Source organism: Dermacentor albipictus, chromosome 5, assembly GCF_038994185.2.
Source record: "Dermacentor albipictus isolate Rhodes 1998 colony chromosome 5, USDA_Dalb.pri_finalv2, whole genome shotgun sequence".
Classification (NCBI taxonomy): domain Eukaryota; kingdom Metazoa; phylum Arthropoda; class Arachnida; order Ixodida; family Ixodidae; genus Dermacentor; species Dermacentor albipictus.
The window spans coordinates 153,054,073-153,076,727 of record NC_091825.1 but is presented as its reverse complement, the minus strand read 5'-3'; the positions used below and the strand labels follow the sequence as shown (position 1 = coordinate 153,076,727).

At 47.1% G+C, this 22,655-nt stretch overlaps 1 protein-coding gene, 1 long non-coding RNA gene and 1 pseudogene across 2 annotated transcripts in view; 1 reads left to right on the top strand and 2 right to left on the bottom strand.

Annotated features, from left to right (window-relative positions):
- The window catches only part of LOC135902353 (tetraspanin-33-like), a 262,578-nt gene that overhangs the window by 210,045 nt on the left and 29,878 nt on the right, over positions 1-22,655 (top strand). The window lies entirely within an intron of this gene.
- LOC135902362 (uncharacterized) lies at positions 8,794-11,746 on the bottom strand (annotated as a pseudogene).
- On the bottom strand, positions 12,225-17,552 carry LOC135902386 (uncharacterized). Its single transcript, XR_010564498.1, has 2 exons — positions 17,336-17,552; positions 12,225-13,136 (listed from the first exon to the last, which is right to left on the bottom strand). It is a non-coding gene; the product is annotated as an uncharacterized lncRNA (long non-coding RNA).

The following is a 22,655-nucleotide window of genomic DNA, read 5'->3' as shown; positions in this document are numbered from 1 at the left end:
TCAGATGAGCGGCTGACACCAGAGATGTTATCAATTGTATTTCTGTTTATCGAAGAGAGCCAAATGAATTTTGTGGGCAGCAAAAGCAGCATGCAAAATGTATACGATGAAGGAAATGCGAATAACAACGCAATCAAGAGAACATCGTTAGTTCATCCTACGAGCATCACATCGACTCCGCCAAAACATGCGCAGAAAACAGATTTACCGGAATAACAATGCATTTAGCTGCACATAAACAAGAAATAAAAAGTAAATAAAGAAATAAATTTCTCGGAACTGGTGCGACGCACACAATCTCTAGCAAGAAGTTATGCTCAAAGCACTTGGTGACTTCATTTCTGCAACTAGAACATCCATCTTAAAGCCATTGCAGTGTCATATTCATCACCGCCTGTCCTGATCACGCATCATCGTCAGCGGCATGCATGGACATTTTGTAGTTGAATTAGTGAGCAGCAAACAGAACGTGGGGTCATCCGAGGGCAATCAGGTCACCATAGCTATAGCGCTCCGCTCGCCATCAACCTTCTCTAACAAAAGTATATACTGTAATAATTGAGCTCATAGCGCTGGATTCGCACGGAAAAGAAGACAAGACGTTCCGTCGTCTTTCTTGTCTTTGTGAGTCCAGCGCCATGACCTCAATTATTGCAATGAACCAACTAGCCCAAGTATCTGCACTCCTCTATATACGTTACATGCATGCGACAACGTACCACACCGGTATCCATGCATTCATTCACCCGTCACCCGTTACATCGTTAATTAAAAGTGAATTGGGCAACTCTTATAAATTATTAGCAGTATTAACAAGGTCGTTTGCGGTCATCTGCAGAAATTTTTTTTCCGGAGGTGAAGACATTGTACTGAAGGCAGGCCGTGATTACTAGAAGTTAAAGGGAGGGGGTATGTATGTATTGTAAGGATACAGCAAGTGAAGTTACAAGTTTTTTACTGCTTATTTAAAAAATACTCGAGAAACATTTTTGATTATATGTCGTGGCACGGCCTTTTTTTCAACAGAAACAACTAATTTATCTCTCGCCGTCTCGGTGCATGCGTGTCAGGTAGTTAAACGGCATACAGACAAAAACGCCACTGTCCTGCCAACCGTTCTCCGCGGCGCCTCGCGCTCGGAGAGGACGAACCGTTTGAGCGCAGCTCCACTCCTGCATTGAGCGTCGGCCTCGGCGTCGGCGTAACCTGCAGAGCGAACGAGCGGAGCATGAAAGACGGTGATAGCGAGGAGAGCGCGAGGAGGAAGTCGGATGAGGAAAGTAAGGTGAAAGGGTGAGGAGGAAAGCGTAGTGCCGTTAGACGTGCTTCACAGCGACCACCCGCTACTAGATGGCGCCATAATAACGTGCGCCGTCACCCGGTCGCTGATGACGTCATTATTAAGGCATGCGGCGAGCGTGTCCACCGATTCTAAACATGATAACATAGCGCTGGGGTGGGCTTCGGGCGCACTGCGCATGCGCTACTACGCGTCCGCCGCCGCTGCCGCTAAAGAATGCTCTCCGCGGTAGCCATGCGTTCCCGTGTTCACGATTTCTTTCCGAACAAAGAACGATGCAATCAGGATGGGGCTAAAAAACTGAAAAGCTGCGATCAAATTTTGCAATAGGGAGTATTGTAATCGTCGGTGAATTTTTCGTCCAAGTGTTGCTGACGTGCATGTACTCATGGATCCTGAAAGCAGCCCTACAACTCTCACATAGCCCTTTTGAGCTCGTTTACCATGAAAGGTTACGCAAAGTCAGCGCGCTGTTGCACGAAAAGCCTTCTTCTGTAGTTTCATGTTTAGAAGCGTCTTGAAGATCAGCTGATGCTGTTCTACCCCATGGCCCAAATTTGATGGGAAACAACCATCGCGAAAACACGCCATATCCTTTTGCTTCCATATAAAGCTGTTAGTTAAGAATTCAGCGGTTCGTCGTTGTTATTTTGTCTTGTTGCACAAAATGGCAGCATGTCAAATCACTCAGCTATACATATTTTTCCTGGATACCTGTTCGCTTCGGGTTAGGAATCTAGTGCAACCTGAAGGACCTGAATAAAGTTTTTCATGTACCATACCTCTTTGTTGGGCCTTGGACGAAGAAGAAGAAAACACACAATGCTTTGTCCGCATAGGCTCCCAATTTTGGGAAGTCTCCGACCGGATCTTTTGCTTGAAGGTGCCCAATTTCATCGCCGAAGGATCCATGAAGGTGTGAGCTAGAACTGGATACCAGATTGTGTCCAGTGAGTGGAGTTTTTCAAATTGTACGGCTCTTTTTCACTTCGACCGCGCCGCCGGTGGACCACAAGAGCTCGTGGCGGGAAACCGCTCCCGGCCTTTATTTGGCCGCTCGGCGAGACCTCTTCCTATGGTATAGACTGAACAAGGAGAGGAACTTCCCCCCGACGATATTATAGAGGATTCCAGCTGGCATTTAGCCGGCCAGAGACACCATTTGACCAAATCGTTGAAAGACAGCCCCAGCAATAGAGCTATAGGCCTATAGCGCGGGAACGATTGTGGCAGGGCCGGAGCTGTTGTGAAGAGCCACATTATTCTTCGTTGAAGAATGCGGCCGCTTCCCAGGGAGAATATCAAGACTGTGATTACAGTTAGGGGTGGCCCTAATATATCCAAGGTAGGCCCGACTGTGGAGGCTGATGCAATCAACACTGCTGCTTGCATCGAGTATTCGAAGTGTGAAGCGGACACGATATGTCCGAACTATCAACAAAATATCGTCTTGGTCAGCACTCCCGAGGAGGAGAATGCAACCAAGTGTCAGGATCAAGAATATTTTGGTGGCGGGTCATCTGCACGAGGTAGCGTCATACCGCACGGCACCATATGCTCCGTGCAAACTGAGTAATACGAGACGCTGCCCGTTGTGACAGACCAGAGGTGCTGCGGCGCAAAATTGTTAATTCAAGAAACCCCATGGCGCTGGCAGCCCAGAGGATCAAGGACACCGGCACCGTCATAATTGCTTTTGACGCATACCGGGTACCCCACTACGTCAGGTATAACAATGCATTGGACAGATGTACTTTATATCGTAAGCAGATCGACATCTGCTCCGTTTGCGGAAACCTCGGCCATTGTGCCGATATATGTCCGACGCCCAACAAAGGCATATGCAGACCATGTGGAGACTCGAACCTAGACGAGCAGCATCAGTGCATGCCTAAATACAAGTTGTGCGGCGAGAGCTATCTGCCGACAGGGAAAGAATGCAGACAACGTTTTCAAATCCCATACGTCATTCCACGTCATCGAAGAGAACGAGTCAGAACCGAAAGGAGCCGGATGAGGAGTCCTACCCCGGATTATACCGCGGTGCCGAGCGCCAGTTCCCGGAGCTCGACCAGCATCGCCCTCAGCAACCAGCCCCCCAAGGATGTCGCCGCTGCTCCAGATCGCGGTGTAGGGGTCGCCGCCGTTCCAGGGGTTTATCCCGGAGCCGTTCCCGTGGTCGTTGCAGGGGACGATCTGCTTCCATGGTTCGCTTCGAGCCCAGGAGCCGATCCAGGTCAAGACCCAGAACCGGGGGCACCAGCAGTAGCAGCAGCAGGTCGTCTACAAGGAGGTCCGCCCCACTTGGGCAGACCGGATCCGTGGAGGAATACCGGAGGTGATGTCGAGGTCGCTGCCAGAGCGTGATGATAGTTTGGGAAAAAGCAAGAGATTAGAGCGCGAAAACGCGGCCATGAGAGAAAACACCGATATGCTAATGGCTGCCATAGCGGAGATTAAGGGCGCTAGGAATCCGCAGCCTACCGCTACCGTCAACGCGGAAATTGTGGAAGTCGCAATGGCCGAAAGTAGCGACGGGTCGCGACCCCCAAAGGAGAGGGCAGTAGCTTGCGATCAGGAGAATGTGTCACGTAAAGCTAAATCAGAAGTGCGCGAGATGTTAAGCGCTCTCAGCGAAAGTATGAAAGAGTTAGGTGATAGGATCACTGAGATTCAACTCAAGATGACGACATGAGAAGCAAGCACCAACCAGTGGTTGGCCAAAATGGAATCCTTTCTCGAGTTTGTTGTGGGCCCGGTAGCGCCACCGAAACCACCGATACGTCTTTCTGACCCAGCAGCTAGTATTGTAGCCACGATTCTAACTCCACCTAGGATCGATGTCCAGCTCGTAATAGATGGCTCCGCCGCTTGGGACATTCTGAATTTGGTAGTGGAACTATAGGAGCTTCTCCAGGAGGAAGGTTCCCCTACAGCAATATCTATGCAGTTATGAAATGAAGCCCCAGGTTATCCTATTACAGGAAACCCTCTCACCTGGCGTCTCGATGATTGGGTTTCGCCCGGACTCCCTGCAGTCGGGGAGGGGAGGGGGTATGCATTCTCGTTAGTAACAAGCTCACTCATGTAACACATGATCTCAATATGGCTGGTAGTATTATCGAGTGTGTCATGGTAGAGATCATAACTGGTCAGGTCAACCGGGGCGGCATATATATTCTTAACATTTACGATAGTCCTAACGATAGAAGGCAGCGGTTTGAGAATCTGCTCCGCAAGGCCGTAGACCTGGCAGGCTCTAGCCCTCTTATTGTCGCAGGGGACTTTAACGCCCCGCTTCATGTCTGGGGTTATAAATACGACACCAATAAGGGTAAGCACCTCTGGCAGAATGTCATGGATCTAGACTTGACGCTGATCACTAAGCCTAACTTTCCGACCCAAATCGGGACATCCACGTCTAGAGATTCTACCCCTGACTTCATCTCTGTCAAGAACGTGACTGAGACCAAGTGAAATAATTTGGCTGAGAACCTTGGTAGTGACCATTATATCTGTGATGTCCAGCTTCCTATCGTGGGTAAAAAACAGCGTGAATTCTCGTACACGGACTGGGATAAATTCCGCAAGCTTCGGGAAGAGAGGCCTCTCTCCGATTCCCGATCTATCATAGAGCAGTGGATGGGTCAGGTCCAAGAGGAAGTTCGGCGTACAACCTCTAAGTGCACTGACCTTCCTGTTGAGAAAAGGGGCAGCAGGTTAGCGCATCTATTACAGGCCAAACAGTCCATTATCAACAGATGGAAGAGTGAACAACTTAATAGCAGGCTACGCAAGAAGATATCTGAGATAAACAAACACATTGAGGAGCATTGCATAGCGCACTATAAACAGCAGTGGCTTGCTGCCAGATGCGTAATAGTAGAACTTGGAACTTGCTTATAAGCACCTGTTTAACGAGACTAATACTAAGTCTAATCAGAGGCATGTCATTGGTAGAACCATACATGAGGCCGCACGAGTGACCTCCGAGGATGAGTTAATCCGTACGTTTGCTGACAAATATATCCCAGTCGGATCATGGCGCTCTCCTGTACATATCGATTACCAGGGTCAGACCATTTCCTACCTGGATGCGGAGTTCGGCATTGAGGATATTCGTAGGGCTCTACATGGACTCAGTGGTCGATCCGCACCAGGACCGGATGGCATTTCCAACATGACGTTGCTAAATTTGGATGATAAATCAGTCGCATATACCTCATAGATGCAATCAATGAAATTTTGAGGAATGGAACCGTCCCATTACCTTGGAAGACTGCTCTCGTAGTACTCATTCCCAAACCTGGCAAAACACCTAGCGTTGACAGCTTGAGGCCCACCTCGCTTACATCCTGTGTGGGTAAGGTAGCGGAGTTTGCGGTCCTCAGTCGACTCTCCCGGTTCTTGAATAACGACATTTACCCCCATAGCATGATAGGATTCAGAGCGGGCTTATCCACACAGGAGACTATGAAATTGATTAAGCATCAAATCATAGACGACTCTAGCGACACTCGGGCCGTTTTGGGACTTGATCTTGAGAAGGCCTTCGATATTGTTCTACATTCGCATATTCAAGCCTCGATATCTCGGCTCAATCTGGGTGAGATATCTTACAACTACGTCAGATCGTTCCTTGCGGATAGGAAGCCTACGCTCCAGGTGGCCGATCTCGAATCACAACTGCTGGAACTTGGCGAGAGTGGCACGCCACAGGGGGCGGTCATTTCCCCCTATCTATTCAATATAACCATGGTCGGCCTTAGCAGAAAGCTTCTCAAAATTAAAGGCATCAAACACATCATGTATGCTGACGATATCACTATATAGTGCACAGGAGGCAATGATAGTCAGGTTGAGGGAGCCTTACAGGAGGCCATAGACACTATCGCAACCTATCTCGAACCCACCGGTCTCAGGTGCTCCCCCTTGAAGTCGGAACTCCTATTGTATAGTCTCAAAAAACGTGGTCCAAGGCACAAGGGGTGACCATTGTTAAAAGTAAGAGGCAACCTATATACTAGAAACGGTTGCCGCATACCCACAGTCGATTCAATCAAAGTCTTGCGCATGATCGTTGAGTCAGGGAGTACAAATGGCAAGACTATAGGCAAGTTAATTGCTAAAACTGAAAGTGCCATTCGTTTAGTTCGGAGGGTGTCAAATCGGCGTCATGGATCAAGGAGGATGACTTAATTCGACTGATGCATGCTTTCGTTCTGTGCCACTTTACATACGTGGCAACAATGCATCGATGGAAACGAGCAGAGCGGGATAAATTGAATGCACACGTTGGGAAGGTTACTAAGCAGGCTCTCGGATTACCCGTATACGCTTGTACATAGCGCTTAATGCAGCTTGGCATTCACAATACTCTGGAAGAGATTGCAGAGGCCCAGGAGCGCGCTCAGCTAACTCGCCTCACTACAACTGAGGCAAGGAGATCCATTTTGCAGGAACTTGGATTTCATTCCGATAGAGTAGGGGAGAAGTTATCTGGCGTTCCTCCGTCGGTTCGTGAGAACATTACGGTTGCGCCTATACCTAGGAATATGCGCCCCGATCATAATCGCGGTAGAAGGAGGGCAATGACAATGACAATGACAATGATGTTTATTTTCATCAGTACATGACGCGAGGAGCATGCAGAAAAAGCTGTCACGTGGACAGCTTGACGATTGGCGATTGACGCATTGGCGTTTGCGCGGCGTTAGCGGACACAATGGCAGTACATCATTGTCTACAAATGTCCTTTACAGAAAATTTGAGCATCGCGAACAATGCGAAGCAAATGAAGAAGAAAGATGTGCTCTAAAAGGGCATAGTAAAGAACATCTCTAACTAATAAGAATAAAAAACAATGATAGGCACAACGGTATCGCAAATGTTCAAAAAACACGAAGGTGAGAAAGATATAATCATAACACAAGCTATAATATTAACATTTCTCATACAAACTAAACAAATGAAAAAAATCAAGAATATAAGCTATACAATAAGACTAGCTGGTTTCGATAAGGAAACATTTGCGGAAGCCAGGGAAACAATCTATACAGGCAGAAATAACTATACAGAGCTTTAAAAGAGGTATTTTCCAATCCGGTGGTTTCGTTGTATAATTTATTCAGTAACCTTCGCAGGTTGTTACGAATAGTTTTTTGTCCGTATGTCGTTCTAACGGTTTCTACTTTCCAAAACTCTCTGGTCCTTGTCGTACATGTTGTAATGTTAATTTTTAATGTTAATTTTTAATAAATGTATCTGCAAGCCGCTTTCCAGATAATTCTATGCTATTAATATCTAATTTAAGAACTTTACTGATAGGCGGATGATACCTTAATACAGAGTTGAGCCTTTTCCACATAATCTCAGAGCATCCAGCAGCAGTTGCAAAGAAATTTGCAAAATATTCTCTCCTAGCTTTTTTTATATCTTTATCTAGGCGATTGCGGCACACTTTAAATTGGCAGAATAATTCGATATCTTTAGTTGAAATAAACTTGCCATAGAGAACATTATTATGCGCGATTCGACTGAGAAGCTCAGAGTTAATCCATGGTTTCCGAATTTCCACTGTGGGAAAGCTAGATTCATATATCGATTTGACAATGTGAAGAAATTTTTCATAGGCCCCATTTGCTTCGTTGGATTTATATAGATCTTTCCAACAGGCATTTTCTATTTGTTGCCGAAATATAGACAAATTGCGCGGGGTTATTTTTTGCATCTGGTGCATCGGCTGCGTTACCTTTTCCCGTACGTGCCCTTTGGCGCAAATAAATGTAGGCAAGTGGTCACTGAGGTCATAGGCAAATACACCCGCCTTAACTTTTTCAGGGATGATATTTGTGAAAAAAATATCAATTAAAGATGATGAATTTTCAGTAACTCCAGTGGGCAAGTCTATTACATTCACTAAACCATTCATTTTCAGTGAAATTTCTAATTGTAAAGTTTGGGAATTGTTTTTTATCATATTGATGTCCCCGCCGTAAATTAAATCTAGCCGATGTTTATTAACAAACTCAAAGATTTCTTCTAATTTATCAAAAAAATTGCTAACGTTGCCATGGGGAAGGCGATAACACACTATAATAATGGTGTTATGCATTTTTATTGCTAGAATTTTATAGTCAGTTGCTGCGGAAAGTTCGGGCAGTAAGTCACACTCGAATACTTCCTTTACCAGGATGCATACTCCGCCTCCGCAAGAGTATGACCGATTTAAGTAGAAGGTACTATAATTTGGGATACGGAAAATATCCGCATCGTTCATTGACCATGTTTCTGTTAACAGAATCGTATTAAATGATTGCCCTAGCTGTTCAAAAAACAAGCAGAGGTCGTTTTTTCTGATTAGAAACTGAACGGATGTTTAGATGAAAGCATTTAAAGGATTGCTGAAATTTTTTACCTAAATGCTGACTGAATACTTGTGGCAATATGTAAGTCTCCCCACTTGCACAAGCCATCATTATCAAGAACTGTTTTTAAGCGAGTTTATCAAGATCCCTCTCGGTAGAAACAGCTACTGTGCGTTCACCGTCGGCTTTTCGGACAAGAACGCGGCCGTTGCTGTGCCACACATATTTGTAGTTCGCTCGCTTCGCCGATACCTTTGTCTGAAAGAGCAAATCGCGGGTCCTTTTCGTCACATTTTCAAGCAGGAATACATCGTCTTTCGATTCGCGCAACTTCTTTCTGCTTTTCTACCAGCGGTCCCTATCGGCTTGTTTCGCGAAGCGACAGATTATACCCGGTATCTTTTCTTTCTTTGACGGCAACCGGTGAACTGAAACAACGTCATTTTCTGAGAGCCGTGGAAGTTCGAGCTGCACGGCTACTTCGTTTAGCTTTCCGAGCAGGTTTTCTTTTTCAGAGTGTTGAATCCCATGAAATTCCAGGTTTAAGCGGCGGTTCCTCCATTCAAGTTGTTCAATTTCAGCGTGACGCTGATTGACGTCGCTCTCGTCTCCTTCAAGTTTTTCGGCTCTGCGTTTTAGATCCTTGATCTCATTTTCATTTCGCTCCGTTCGTTGTTGCAGTTCATCGTACTGTCCGCTCAGAAATCGCAAAGTGTCTTCAATGCCTTCAACTACTTCTCGGAATGGCAACAGCTGGTCACGCTTTCCGTTGATTGTCATTAACAACTGCCGCACGTCCTGCGCGCCAGAATAATCACCCGATTTGTTAGGTTGCACACGTCATTTCTGACGTCTACAGGACGTGCAGCGCCAAGCCAGGCGGTACGCATCTCCCTTTGACTTAATTGTCGTGCCCGAGATTCCCGAGCATTTCCCGGCGTGAAACTTAGAAGTACAGTCACTACATTCAATGATAGAGTCTGAAACAGTAAGCGTTAGCTCACAAGTGGCGCATATCACATTGCAGGACATGGTCACAATTTGGCAGCAGCAACAGCATCAGCAATAGGGGAAAAAGGGCGGCCAACCTCCTTAGGCAAATACACAGTGATCAGCGACAGGTCAGCTTTGTGGATGCCGCCTCTTGTAAGGAACGTTAAACGTTCACCATTGTCACTGTCGATGGTCGGCAAGGAGTGCCTCGGTTCGGACCAGGGGCTCGAAAATTGCTGAAGAAAGGGTTATTGCACTAGCCCGGCTGGATAGCTCACGGGAGTTTATCTATCGCGATTCAAGGTCTGCAGTTAGAGCATTTGAAAAAGGCATCGTTTCCAAACAGACCCTCAGACTTCTTGGTGGCAAGGAAATCACGCACCGCTTCATTTATTGAGTAAAGCAATGAACGGGGCTTGTTGGTGAACGTTCATGATTGTATTGCGCTTAGTGTCACACTGACGAGCATAAGGAAGAAGACGTACGTTCACGTACGTATGCTCGTCAGTGTAACACTAAGCGCAGTACAATCATGAATTCATTTATTGATTTCCCGCACTTCAGTGTCAAATAGAGGGTGCTCCTCCCAACCTAAACGAGTCAGCTCACGGGACTGCGCGCGAACTTACCCACCGCGCTACGCCCGACCAATGGGAAGCGGACTCCCCAGAGAACAAGGACACGCCCTCCACCTACAACAAGGTTACTAAACACTACTATCTCAGCCGTAAAACCTAGTTCGTTCCTCATCCGCGGCTCTATCGAGCTCGAGCATTAACGCTCCGTCTACTACAAACGAATACGTATCCAGTTCGTCGCTCTTACATACTGTATAATCTCTCCGGATACTTACACCGATGGCACTTGCCGAGATTGGCAACAGACTTGAGTGCCCGACTATAGTTATCCTACACCTAACCTCCCCCCCCTCCCTCTCCCCACCCCTCTCTCTCTCCATTCCCCTTCCCACGTGTAGGGTAGCAAACTGGAATCAGTCTGGTTAGCCTCCCTGCCTTTCCTTCTTCCCTTCTCTCAGTGTAGAAATAGCCACATTAGAACACATGCTCTGGCGGTGTACCCGGTCACGCTCTATCATCGATAGCACCTCGGCCAGATGGGAGGCGGTCCTCCGCAGCTCTCTTCTGGTTGACCAACACTGGGCTTTCCAGCAGGCCCACGATGCGGCCGAGAGGCTTGGCCTTCCGGTTCCCACGAGGGAGCGGCCCGCTTCGTGATGACTCATGATCTGCAGCACCTCAATAAAGTTTTACCATACCATAGCGTGCCTGTTTGTTGAGAGCGCAGTAGATCTGGCGGTGTGAAAAGTGGGTACTGCCGATAACACATGCACTGTTCTGTCTCATTTATGCACACATATTTCACAAAGGCGCCTTTGCATAAAGCATCTACCTGTAAAATCAGCTTTCATTTCACTTCGAAAAGAATGTATACAAGTTCTACATAAACAACGTTACTGATTAAAATCACAGTTGCAATGCTTATTCCCGTCGTTTTCTGTGTCATTGCAAAACGGAAGGACAAAGGATTACGATTTTTGACGTTATGTCTTGACGTGTATAAGGATATGGACTCAACATCAGCACGGAGCTGTCGTAATGCTTAGAGGGTGACAAATAATAATACTGGTAATAAATAAATAAATAAATAAATAAATAAATAAATAAATAAATAAATAAATAAATAAAACACAAGAACAAGAAGAAAAAAAGATGTTCACTCGTACTTCTTGTATCCTCCATCACTGTGAACTTTCCAGGAAGTGCAGACACCCTCAGTAGAGTCAAGGCAACATGAACACGCAGTTGAGCCGGTATCTCGGCGCATTCAACGAGCTGACTCGCGCCGTTTCGCATATAGGCGCCGCCCGCTGGACGGCTTATTTATTTTTCCTGCTTTCTTCGTGGAAATTTTGCATGTTCTGCAAATATGCGCGCGCGCGGCTCCGAGATCAGGGCACTGCGCGCGACACGGTCGATACGGCGGGAACGATTCCGGCGCGGAAGTCGGGCGCACCCATGGCTGCCTGCATGTCGGATGACGCGGCCAGGTCGTCGGGTCTGGGCATCCGGTCTCCGTCGGCTATGCGCCCTGGCAGTGAACTGCAGAGGACACGCCCAGCTGTACTTGGCGTGCATTGGCCGCCGTTCTTCCCATGTTTGCGCTTCTTGGGACGGGCCCCCCTGTGAGCATAGCCTTTTTTTACGCACTACGTTTATCCCTATGTACGCGTTGTTGAGAAGGAAATCGTCGAGTTGACTGCTCCGACGGCGCCATCGGTGGTGCCCCCTGGGGGTGTTGGTGGCATTAGCTGAACAAATCAAGTTGTTTTGTGGACACCAAGGAGGCTCCTATGTATTTGAATATATACTGACTGGAGAACGTAATAGCATAGGTAATGAGAGATAACGTAATGTAATAGGAATATTTTGTCTCATCTTTTCATCGCACAGCCATTCGGGATGCTTCCAGAACCCTGCATTACATGCACGACAGGCCCAAGTGGGACGTAAACGACGTAATGATTCACCACTGAACAATGTGCATTCAGTTTCACTGGAAAGTTTATTATTCATTCATGATACAATTCGTTCTATAGAATAAATATACAGACAAGGCTCCCAAAGTCATAGACTGCACCGGGACCGTTCGTTATCAAAAAACGAAGAAAGACAGAGACACTTAAAATTGCTTACGTGTCGGAATACGAAAACGGAGCAGTCCTTTCGGTGAAATGTTTTTTTCCGCGCGTTCCTTGTCCGCGCATGCTCTCGCGTGCGTTCTAACTGCGCCTCGGTGAGGCCAAATCAAAACACACGAGCGTCTCAACGCGCTCGCTTATCCGCGAGCAGTTCATAACTCGAAAGACCGCTCAGCGCCGTTCAATTGGAGATTAATGCCTTTTATTACAGCGAAGCTGTTAGAGGCTAGTTCACACAGGATCGTGTCCGTCTGCAGACACAAAACTTCACGTACGTGGGCCGATCCCGAAGATACAGTGCAACACCGGGCCGACCCGCAGCGGCGGTGACGCAGGCGTTAAACACTCCCCGTACGTGGGTCGATCCCGAAGATAGTGCGATACCAGAGGCAAGCTGCGGCGGAGGTGACGAAGGCGTTAAGCACTTCCTGTACGTGGGCCTAGCCCGAAGATAATGCGATATCAGAGGCGAGCCGTGGCGGAGGTGAAGCAGGCGTTAAGCACTCCGCGTGCGTGGGCCGATACGGAAGATAGTGCAGTGCCAGGCCTACCCCCAATAAGGGGCCCACATACACAGCTTTGCTGGTCATCCTTCTTCACAGAATGGAAGGAAACTGAGGTTTTTTATACATTCAGTTTCGACACTCATGACGTGGCGCCACCTCGTCCCCATTGGCTGCGCCTTCACGTGTGGAATCACAACGAGAACTGTGGAGCCGCCGTGGCGTCGGTGAAGCGTGCTCGTCTCGCACAGCAGCTAACCAAAGATAAGGATAAACACTTGTAAATAAACACACTAAATATTATATGTGCCAACTTCAATGCATAAATTATATAAAAGAAAACACAACACAGGAAATAACGTAATAATCAAAATTACATACATAGAAATTATGAAACACTACATCTCAAAATATGTAAAAGTTAGTTTGAACACGTAAAGCGCACATGACAGCTTATTCCAGAATATATAGCTTATTTTTATTTCAGACAGCTTACTTCAAGAATAGGATGCCATTTAACCGTAACATACAAAAAGGTTACAAAGCTTTATGAATTCATACGACAGTTGTTTGGTTAGTAATCTAAAAAATAGACGTTGCAGTTTTTCACTGGACTGTTCACTATAGCCGAGTATTACTGAGATGTTGCAATGACTCGCCGCAGTATCTCTCGAGAGCACGCTGGTGGACTGCAGGCTCGCACGTGGCCGCCGCGGGGGCAGTAACCCCGGCGCCCGGCAATGCAGCGTGTTGTACGCCAGCTGTGAGGTCGCCGTTGGTGGCTGCACACCCGATCACCACCTTCGGCCATCTCGCACAACAGGCTGCGCGTGGCCACGCCCACAGTGATTTCAGTGATTTCCTCCGCGCCTGGCTCGCGGTGCGGCGTGCAGCTACAAAGACGTGCGGTGCGCGTTTCGCCTTTGAACCCGCTGCATTGGTGAGCGCTCTCGCTGCTGCTGCCGCTGCAGTGTTCATGGGAGGCGTGGCGGGAGACCATTGCTTTGTTACGATCCGTGGCTGTTTGTTAGGTTGTGATACGTGGGTGCAGGTTCTGGTAGCCAGTGCGACCGCCGAAATCTACAGGCGGACCTGCAGCGAGGGTTCAGCCCTGCGTACTACAGAGCGCTTCGCTGGCGCGCACACGCCCTTCGACGTAGACGGATGCGATCGTGATTATTCAGTTGCGAGCGAAACGGAGCCTCAACATTCGAGCGCTTTACTTCTGTGTTCAGAGCTCGTGCTGCACGTTACGTTAGAACTGGAAAGCAGTGTTGCACCGAATGCTGTCTTGCGACAGTGTTCTCATTTAGTGCACACTTGTCCGTTGCGCTCGATCCAGCGTTTTCTGGCCAGTGTGGGCGCTCTCTAACTCGAGCGTAATAATTTACCATTCACAGCAACTACGTTGCGAAACTAACGAGTGCTGCATACATTGCAGCTTCGTTTTGTTTTGATTTTTCGTGTTTGTGAACTGCAAGAAAATTCAGTTTTACTTGTCCCTGACCTCAGCTTTTACCGGTTCCCAGAAAAGCAATGAAATGCGATGAGGAAAAAAGAAAAAGAAAGAAAGGCTAAGCAGCCGAGTGCAAGTGATAGAAAGACAAAGAGGAACTATAAGTCCACTTTCACCATATGCGCAGGAAACCATCGAATTTCAATTCTCATAATCCCAATATTTTCAAAAAGTTTAGCTGCAACTCCAGCTACGTATCCTTTATCAAAACACCGAACTGAAATCCGATGGTTTCCTGCGCATATGGGGAAAGTGGACGAGACTCGGGTAAACCTCAATGAGGTTGCTCATGACTTGGCACGAGGACTTGCTAACCGTGACAGTCACAACCGAGCCGTTCACCATCAAGCCAGGGAATCTAGAGATCATTTAATAACATACAATGACGTTACCAAACATTACTATTTAGGACGCAGGCAATTCCCATTGCCACATTCAAAACTGAACAGGGCTCAGGCAGTCTCACTGCGCTTATTGCAAACACGTACATATCCCACACCGTACACCATTAATAAAATATATCCAGAGATAAGACGGACTCCAACAATTGTAATGGCGTCATTGGAATCAGACATATGCTGGCGGGGTGTCCTGCGACTCTCCCCAACCTCGTTGAAGAATGGACACAGTGGAAGAAAAGGATTCAAAGCCCATTGTTTCAGGACCAACTAAGGACCGTCCGGAGGGCCCATGATGCCACTGAAAGTCTTGGCCTGACAGTGCCAACGTGGGAGCAGCCCGCCTTGGCTTAAGAAGTCGAGCCTCCGGACCTCATTACAATAAAAGTTTTCACATGTACAGTAGTAGTGGTGGCGACAGCAGTGGCGGCCGCCGCCACCGTAAGCTAACTATATGTTCCATAAGGTAATTAGTTCAAAACTCAATTAGGGATCGTCTTATAATTAGTCGATTATGTACTTCAATTTTATTTGTGCAAGTAATGTTCGCCTCTTCGAGTAGAACAGCTGTTGGACTAGAATTATGCTATCTGGCACGGACAATTTTTAAAAACTTGAAAATGTTCACTGAAACACCCTGTATATGTAGAAGTAGAAAAAATATAGAGGCGTAAGTCCTGTTTGGATGAAATGAAGGCGGGATGTCGCCGGGCCCGCCGTGGTTGCACGGCTATAGGGCGTTGCGCTGCTGAGCAAAAAGTCGCGGGATCGAATCCCGGCCACAGCGGCCGCATTTCGATGGGGGCCATATGCCGGAACGCCCGTGTGCCGTGCATTGGGTGCACGTTGAAGGCCTCCAGCTGGTCGAAGTTTACGGCGTCTCCCACTACGGCGGGCCTCGCAATCAGATCGGAATTTTGGCGCGTATAATACCCCAGAACTTATTAAATTACCGGGTTAATGTACAGGCTATTTGAGTATCGATTAATTTTACATGTTAACACAAGCAACTTAAACAAGAATTGGTTTCCCTGGAAACTGTCAGTGTTTATATGGACGTCTGGACCAGCGCTATGCACGCCCGCCGGAAATTTCGCTGCCGAGAACGCTAACTGGCCACAAGAAGGAAAAGCCACTAAAGAAATCACTAAATTAAACTCTTTCTGTTTCCCCTTGCTGTCGTCTTCGTGCTAGAGAATTATGTCAAAACATTCGATGTTTTCACTTCATGGCCCACTCGAACGCCCTCAATAATGTCTCGGTGGCTTCGCGTATTACGTAAAGTACAAGCATCATCATCGTCAGCAACAGCAGCAGCAGCAGCAGCAGCAGCAGCAGCGGCGGCAGCAGCCTGTTTTGTGTCCACTGCAGGACGAAGGCCTCTCTCTCTCTCTGTGCGATCTCCAATCACCCCTGTCCTACAAGCAGCAGCAGTGCAGCAGTAAGAGCAGCAGTAAAAGAAGCAAGAAAACAGCAAGCAAACAAATAACTAAACAATGAAGTTCTCGGCCAGATGCCGAAAACACGCGGAAGCTTTTCGGCCACGCCGTTTTATATATATATGTATATATACACGCACGCTACGTCGGTGTACTGAAGCGAGGGGGTCTGCCACTCGGTCGACCGGAACACCACGCGCACGCTCCGGTGCGACGCGGTGGTTAGCGCGTCGCTCTTGCACGGCCCGCGAAGATCGCGGCTTCGACCGCCGGTCGGTTCGGAGTCGTGTTCGGACGGCCTCGCGTGGTGGGCGCCGCGTGATCGCTTTTGTTCATCGCCCTTGGAACGTGTTGCGACTTAATGAATTTCTCGCGCTCTACTTCTTTTAATGTATATCGGACGGCTAAAAGCGTGATACCGCGGTGGCGATTGGCGAAGGCGCTCGCACCCTTGTTTGGGGGCGCTGTGCCCGAGCGCGGCCTGAGCCACCGCCACCGGATCGTGCACCGCTCTGTACGCTCCGGTTGACTGCGGCCACGAAGAAGTCTGCTTGCACGTATCTGTGGTGGTGATGCATGAATAGGATGCACATTCTTTTTTCTCTTTCTCTCTCTCGTGCGGCAGCTATCTAGTGGTTTTCGTACTGGCGCCTCGAACACGAAGATTAAAGAAGGACCGCATTGAGGAGAGCATTACAATCAGTTCGATCTGTGCTCACTTCCTTTCAGAATAGCATATTGCAGTTTCACCTATACTAAAAGCCAACAAACAGGACCGGTTAAGCGTGTGGAACCGGGAATCACTCCTTAGTTGTTACTGGCCCGCTCGTAGAGACTGCGGTTACGCGATCCATGCTAATTTCGGCATCTGCGAAGCTGCTCATTACTGCTACGCGACCCCCTGCAGTTCCTTCGTCCTCTCGTGACTTCCTCCGCCGGGTCTTGCTCGTCTTCGCGTCGGTTCCGGGCCTTACCTTATATATACATGTTACCCGAATCCGGAACGGGCTCACGCTGAGTGCCTATTAGACGCGGCAGAAGCCGAAGCGGAGGCAGCACCGAAAAGCGAGAGACGCGAATCGTCTTGCACGCTCGATTACCTCATCAACGGGGCCCGACGCGGTACAAGTCGACGCCGGCGACTCTTCCACCTGCAGCGCTCCCGGCGGACGGGCATGTTTCATTGATGGATGCTGATTGCAGGGCGGCCTCTGTGTGGAGTAGCCGCTTCTGCCATTCAGGCCTCCGAAGAATAAGACAAAGCGGGCCTCGCTCGTCCCGACGTGTCGTCGCGAGGCGGCGCCATTTGAATACGAAAGCGAGTGTGGCGACGCTCGGAACGAGGGAACCGCTCTCTTCATCTGCATTTCGGGTACGACAGTGGTGCGTGCGCCTGACGCCGCTCGCAGGGGCCAATTTCCCACACGTCATTCGAGGAGGTTGGGGGGGGGGGGGGGGGGGGTCACGGTTACGCCGCGTGCCGAGCGACACGGAGAAGTGGCGCGCCTCGTTTGGGGGACGACGGCGCCGACGACAAGAGCGACGCGGCCGGCGCGCCACAGGGGACGGCGGCGACTGAGCCGAGCTGGTATACCGTCCGGGACAAGCGTCACGACGCGTTCTTGGACGCGTTTCGGCGCCCGCGTACACACGCGCGCGCACTTCGGTCCGAGCGAACGGTCTCGCTGACGCGCTTGGCGTCGGGCGTGCCGCCTGAAGCCTTCCGGCGTGCGTCTCCCGACACGTCGCGCTGACAGATCGACGCGTGTCTCGCGCGCGTGTTTCCCAACAGAAACGCGCTGTACCGCCCTTCGCAGGCGCCTCTCCGAAAGTGACCGCCACAGTGTACTACTTCAATTCATTGCGCGAAAATGTAAGAGTACGCCTGCATCGCTCTTTGCGGCGTGCACGGCTCGCGCGTCATCGCACACTCCATTGTGCACGCTGGCTGCAGCATGATTTCTTTTAACTTTGGCTCCTCGTGGTGGCTCCTCGTGGTTTTCGCGGTGGTCGGCGATCGGACTTTCACCGCCGATGCGAGGGGCGCGTGCTCTCGCGCAAGCCGAGTTGCGGGGCGCGTTCGTCGCCGACTGTTTTCGAAGCTCGCACGCGCGCTGCTGATCGCACGACACACCTTTGGGGGGGGGGGGGGGGGGGGGGGGGCGTCTGTCGATGCAGCGGTGGAGCGACGGGGATGTACAGGCTTCCTCTTCTCTCGGCGCCCACCCCCTTTAGAGGCTGCGGGAAAGGGTGACAGGAGAGGAGGATGACAATCACCTTCCGCGCCGGCACTCGCACCGCTTGAGACAACATGCATATGGCGACTCATTTTATTTATGTAGAGCCATCTATACTAACGCTACGGATGTGCTGGTTGATGGGTTTCTTTTTTTCTGTACAGAATTACGCAATTAAACTTGGAACGCTACCTAACTATTATCATTGTAACGAATATACGCCTTCAAAGGCATCATTCTTTTAATAAAGCGAATAGCTTTCTTGAAGCATCCGGCTATCCACTCACATTGACCATCATCGTGATGGCTACTGCACATTAATATTATTATTATTATCCAACCACATACAGGTGGTTCTAATCCAACCACACACAGCTACCTTGAGCAAAAAAAAAAAAAAATATCTGGAAGCAGGAAGGCAAACAACACGCCCTCGGCGCAACGCACTCCATCCGAAATAACTTTCTACAATATTAATGCCCGTAGCATACCAAAGAAAATTGACTTCCTTGAAGCATTACTTCTTGGTATCGAATCAGATTTTGTTGCTTTAACTGAGACTTGGCTAACAATCGATATCAGGGATGCTAAAATCACTCCACCAAACTACGTAATCGTACGGAAGGACCGATTAACACGTGGTGGTGACGTCTTCTTATTGATTAAAAGGGAAATCCCTTATATCGTGTTACCTGATATCACAGGAGTGGAAGGAATTTTTTGTAAACTAACATTTTCTACATTCACTATTGTCGTCGGCTGTATTTATCGTAGTCCCTCGTGTGGAGTTGAAGTGATGGAAAGACTGTGCTTGTATGCGCAAAATAACGTTTTGGGGACCAGACTAATACTTCTGGGGGATTTTAACCTGCCTGATGTGAACTGGCAAACATTTGAATACTACTCACCAAGTGCTGATGTGCTTTTTGAACTCATGCTTTCATTGAATCTCTGCCAAATCGTAACAGAGCCCACGCGTGTTCAAGGGACTACTTCCAACACACTTGATTTAGTTTTTTTTATTAGGCATCATTTCCCGTTAGAGCAAACGTATCTTGAATTCATTAATGGCATATCTGATCATAAGATCACTTTATGTGTTGTACCTGCTCAGAATACTACATTTTCTTCCCAACTACGCATCACTTACCCGGACTTCAATAGAGCAAACGATACGAGTATTATTGACTACTTATCTAACTAATTTGCTGCCTTTGAAGCACTTTCAATACGTCCCACCACAAACATCGAAACGTTGTGGCGCAGTTTCAAAAAAATAATGTTTCATTGTGTTTCCAAGTATGTACCTTCTAAAGTAAAAAAAAAAAACGAGGAAGCACAATCGCTGGATCTCACGTGACATCATTCATGCCAAACGTAAAGTCAAGCGTCTAAAAATATCAATAAAAATAGGACCTAATCCTTCATCTCGAAGTAATCTTACTATAGATATCCAAGACATGAAATCTAACATAAAGACAGCGAAGGCAAACATTTACTCAAACACACTTCAAGAATTCCTAAGAAATTCACCGAGAAAATTCTGGAACTACCTTAAACCTATAGGGCATCAAGTGATCCCCAAGCGTCGCCCGAAACTAACAAGGACAGCGCTAATACACTAAATAACTATTTTTCTTCTATCTTCACAACTGACGATGGGAAACTACCTCAAATTGACATCACCGTTAATAGCAGACTAAGCCCTCTTACCGTCACGGAGGCCGGAGTACTGAACCTTCTCCTAAACCTGGACACGAAAAAAGGGCCAGGCGCGGATAAAATACCCAACGCTTTCTTGAAAGCATACGCAGAATGGGCGACGAAGTACCTTTGTATAACATTTAACAAATCATTATCATCATCTGTTTCTCCAAAGGATTGGAAATCTGCAAAAGTTGTCGCAATACATAAATCAGGCTGCAAATACGACGCGTCCAACTTTCGGCCGATTTCGCTTACGAGTACCGTGTGCGAACTTCTGGAACACATCATACTAAAACATACAACCGTTTTCTTAGAAAAGGAGAATATGATATCACCATATCAACATGGCTTTCACACAGGCCTTTCTACAATCACTCAACTACTGGAACTAACCCACGACATATAGTTTAATATCGACCAACACAGACAAGCAGACCTCATCCTACTCGATTTATCGAAGGCATTTGATCGGGTATCACACAAAAAGCTCATAAGGAAGCTTGAGATTACATTAGGTACAGGCCCCATAATTGACTGGATTTGCGACTATCTTACTAACCGTACCCAATTTGTGGAAGTAAACGGACAGATTTCCCAGACAGCCCGAGTAACATCGGGAGTCCCCCAAGGAAGCGTCCTAGCTCCCCTTTTATTTCTAATTTTTATTAATGACTTGCCCGCAAAAATCACAGGAAACATTAGGCTATTTGCAGACGACTGCATTCTTTATGGAAATATTTCTCGCAAGATGACCACACAACATTAAACAACGACTTGAAAGCTGTATCTAACTGGTGTGCTCACTCGCAGATGACCATCAATATTAAGAAATCTGTTGTTCTTTCAATAACCAGAAAAAAAAAAACTAACTCGAGCTTTATGTATGCCGTTAACAACGTGCCACTAATACGAGTTCATGAACACAAGTACCTCGGATTAACGTTTACATATGACTTCAGATGGAACTCCCATATAAACAACGTTACAGCGACGGCAACGAAACGCCTTTTCTTTCTTGGAAGATATTTCCGACTAGCACCAACCGATACAAAGCATCTGGCTTACAAAACTTTCGTCAGGTCAGTCCTTGTGTACGCAAAGGTTATCTGGTTCCCATACACTAAACAACTAATTAAAAACCAGAAGGTGTACAAAGGAAAGCTCTACGATATATGTACAATAAACATAAATTAACAGACTCGCCCACCGAACTACTTAACAAAGCCGGAATCCTAACAGTACAAAACCGAGCTGTACGAGACCGTTCTAAACTTATATACCAACTCCTACACAACAAGCTTAATATTGATAGCTCTAGATACATCTGCAGAAATGAAACATGGCCCACGCGACATAAGCACACACAAACACTTAATGAATATTCTTTTCGTACCGATTGCTTTAAGAATTCATTCTTTTCTTTAGCGATAAGAGAGTGGAATAAACTGAGGGAATCCATTAGTAACAGCTCCTCATTAGATACATTTGCCAATTCAGTGGAAAAACGTCTCCTCACCTTGCAGCTCTGATTTACATACTCCGGTTTGTTACCGATCTTCATAGCCTAACACTTCTATCTATGAGTCTTCTTTTTGTATGATGCATTATACGCATGACTGCATCCTGTTTTTCATGTTCGTTAGGTGTCATATCACATGTGTTTTCAGGTGCTTTTCTTCCTTTCTTGTTTGGTTTCTTCTTTTCTCAGATTCTTCTTCGTTATAGTATATTGTACCCAAGTATTGCATTTGTGATGAAGTACTTAATTCTTTTGTTTAGCGAAGCCAAAGCCTTTGCAATAACAGACTCGTGATTATATATTTATATTCGTTGTTCGCAAATACTACCATATGTACTTGCCCTTCCTGTTATAATCCCATGAGGGATTGACAGTATGTGAAATAAACACAATAAGTTATTATTATTATTATTATTATTATTATTATTATTATTATTATTATTATTATTATTATTACTATTATTATTATTATTATTATTATTATTATTATTATTATATCGGTTTATTAAAACCGCATATGAGGAGGCTGATAATATGCATTCTTAGATATATTTTTGTGTTCTTTTTTTCATACGAATAGGGCCTCTCCGCTTGCTCGTTCGGATCTCGGGAGCAACGGAAATGGGATGGGGTCCTTGAGTATGTGTAGTTAAAACGTACATCAGCAGCTGTGACTCCTTGAGATTTTTTATAAGAGTATCTAAGATTTTCTTTTTGTGTGTGCGTGTGTGTGTGTGTGTTTGTGTGTGTGTGTGTGTGTGTGTGTGTGTGTGTGTGTGTGTGTGTGTGTGTGTGTGTGTGTGTGTGTGTGTGTGTGTGTGTGTGTGTGTGTGTGTGTGTGTGTGTGTGTGTCGTGGTTCCCCGTTTGGCCTTATGGGTAATATATGTATTCTCCATAACTTCACTTCTATGAAGCGGCCAGACAGTGAATCCAAGTAAACCATAAGGGAAATGAGC